Source organism: Trichosurus vulpecula, chromosome 2 (assembly GCF_011100635.1).
Source record: "Trichosurus vulpecula isolate mTriVul1 chromosome 2, mTriVul1.pri, whole genome shotgun sequence".
Taxonomy (NCBI): Eukaryota; Metazoa; Chordata; class Mammalia; order Diprotodontia; family Phalangeridae; genus Trichosurus; species Trichosurus vulpecula.
The window spans coordinates 199,482,250-199,485,550 of NC_050574.1; positions in this window are offsets into that span (position 1 = coordinate 199,482,250).

Sequence of the window (3,301 nt, forward strand, 5' to 3'; positions counted from 1 at the left end):
ATGACTTTGTTTGCCACTCTCTGGCTCAAGTCCCAGTGTATTAGACCCAGAAGATAGGGATGAGAGGGCGCTGTGGTATTTAACTTTTAACATGTGGGTGACAGCACTGAGCAAATATTCTTTGATAGTCATAAGATACACGTGTGTGGGACCCAGTTTTCATCTTTTAAGCAATCAAATTTTTGCTTCCGTGTGGAAAAGACCTTCTTCTTGTTGTTGGTAAAAATCCATTTTTACTTTTGCTGTTCAGTCGTTTCAGTTGAATCCAATTCTTCGTGACCCTATTTGGAGTTTTCTTTCAAAGATACTGGAATGGTTTGCCATTTCCTTTTCTAATTCATTTTACAGATGAGGAAACTGAGGAAAACAGGATTAAATGACCTGCCCAGGGTCATGCAGCTACTAAGTGTCTGAGGCCAGATTTGAACTCAGGAAGATGAGTCTTCCTGACTCGGCCTAGCACTCTATCCACTGTGCCACCTAGCTGCCCCATTATTGCTGTATGTGAATTTTTTTTCTTAAAATTACAATGATAGATTCCGAGTTATGTATGACTCTGGGCCCTTTGAGACTGGACTAATGACTCATCAAAGAGAACCTGGGGATAGAGGTGGAGCTAGTGACCTGAATTTATTACCACCTAGCTTGGGACCAGTTAGTGAGTGTCCTTAGTCCTACAAATGAACCAAAAGCTTGAGGCGCTTTTCAACCTGGAAGCAGGAATTAAAATTGGAAAGCATGACAGAGCTGCTTAGCTTTGAAACAGAAAGATAAAATAGTTAGTTCTCGGAGATATGAGGGAACTGATTGATCCAGCGATGATGGTGCTAGACGTGGGGAGCCATTAGACTACAAAATGACTAGGCTTAAGTGTGAGTCCAAGCAATAAGCTGAGAATTCTCTAAAAAGATAGAACCTGTCTTAACAGCTGGCTTGTTGATTTCCTTTAGGCAAACTAACCAGTAGAGAGAGAAATGAATCAGGGGTGAAATAGAACTTCCATGGGGCTGAACTGGAGATTCTTCCATCAAAGGAGAAGGAAGTGACAGTAAGGTCATTGTTAGATGGCCTGATGCCCAGGAGAGGAATTCCTGGGACAGATGGGGAAGTCCCCTTCTCATCCAAGAATATAAGAGGGAGAGTAGAATTTCCAAAGTCAGTACTATGGATACCTCTAGTTCCTAGATTCCCTTTTCTTCTACTTGGAAACCCAGGGCTCTTCGCATGCTCCCACTGAACTCCCTGCCACCAACCTTTTTCTGTCCTACTTATCTCTATTTCAAATTTTCCTTAAAAAAGGGATGCAAGTTCTCTCCAGGAAGAGTAAAGGAAGCAGCTGTAAGTTCTGTATAGGAAAGTCCACAGTCAAGTGGCAGAATCTTTGGGAGCCTGATGGGAAACTACATTCATCAACCACAAGTCCCCACTTACAGAGAGATAAAACCAGATAAGGGGTTGAGAATCCCAGTAGCAGTGGATCCTACCACCTCAAATCTTAAGCACTCTGTAAATGATTGTTGACTGACCTCGAGGCCTTGCCAATCAGAATCTACCTCAGGCTAAATGACTAAAAACTTTCTGTAGCATCCAATCCAGAAAGATTTGAGTAGGACTGACCCTAGGAACAAGACTAAAGGTAAGTGAGTGAAAGAGAAAAATTAAGGCAGATGAGACCTAGTTCCACATATGTTTCATTGAAGGCAGGGCTATTTACTTCTTCCTATACGTTTCTAAGATTATAACTTTCCCCTTATGCTTATTATTTAAAATTCCTATCTCCCTATGATTACTAACAGGAAAAAAGCTTTAATAGCCTAAGTTAGGGTAGTATGTTTATTCCAGAGACGATAAAGTTGGGGAGAAGTTGAAAACCTGCATCCTTTGCTTAAGGAAAATTTGAAATATAGATAAGCAGGACAGAGGAAGGATGGTCTTAGTGATGCCAACAGAAGCCTATGATGCACATCAGATTTCCAGGTAGAAGAAAGAGGAGCCTGGAAACTGCGTTAGGTCAGAGAAAATGTCCCCAAGGCTTAAACATCAAGGCACCATAGCATCCTGAATGACAAGAAAGAAATTGTCGACTTATATCCCCAACTGATCCCCAAATGTATGTCATTATCCTATTTTTTTTTAAATAAGGCACCAGTGTAACTATCACAGTGTCCAAGCATGGAAAATGAGAAAAATTCCTTTTGGAAAAAAAAAAACAAAAAAAAAAAAACAAAGAGTGAATTGACTTTACTATTCTTGCTCATTTTTGTTTTAGGTTCACTTACTAGAAATTATCTTTATATTGTGTGAATATAGAAACAAATGTTTTTTTTTCTTCACAATTATTACTAAGGCTCACTCTTCATTTCCTGTATGATGATTGATAGTGTTAACATTGATAAGTGATGGACTCTTCCCCTTCATTCTGTAGGGCTCTCATAATTTTCAGAAATCTCCTGAGTGTTATTTTAATTTCATAATTCAATTACTATACTTTATTTCATTTCACACATTTTCAGTATACTTGGCGATTGACTGTAAATTTCAGGGAAGGATGGGAGTACAACACATCCCTCAGTTATTTGCAACAAAATCAACTATGTTTCACTGTCCTGTGTGTGTTCAACTCCGGAATCATTAGGACTATTATTTAAAAGTAAATGTTTTATTTTTTTAATCAATAAAAATCTACCCTCTCTCACATCCCCTGCCAAATTGCAAGAAAAACAAAAAAAATGAAAGAAAAACAAAACCCTTTACAAAAACATATTTAAGCAAAACAAATTTCCACAATTGTCATGTCCAAAAGGAATACATATATACACGTATATGTGTGTGTGTGTGTGCTTATATGTACATATGTCTCATTTTGCACTCTGAATTTTTGACCGCTCTATCCAGGGATGGGTAGCAGGTTTCATTGTTAATTCTCCAGAATCATGGTTGATCATCATATTGATCAGAGTTCCCAAATCTTTCAGAGTTGTTTGTCTTTACAGTATTGTTGTCATTGTAGAAATTGTCTTCCTGATTCTGTTCAACTGCATATTGTCTTTGCATGTATCTCTAACCTATGACCTAGCACCTCAGATTTGGCTTATATAACAGATTCAGTCTTTAAAGGATCATAGACTTTGAGCTGAAGAAGCCCTCAGAGATCATCTAATTCAATATCCTCATTTGGCAGTTGAGAAAACTGAGGAGTAGAGAAGTGGCACAGTGGATAGAGTGTTGGGCCTGGAGTCCGGAAGATTCATCTTCCTGAGTTCATATCTATCCTCAAACACTAGCTGTGTGACCCTGGGCA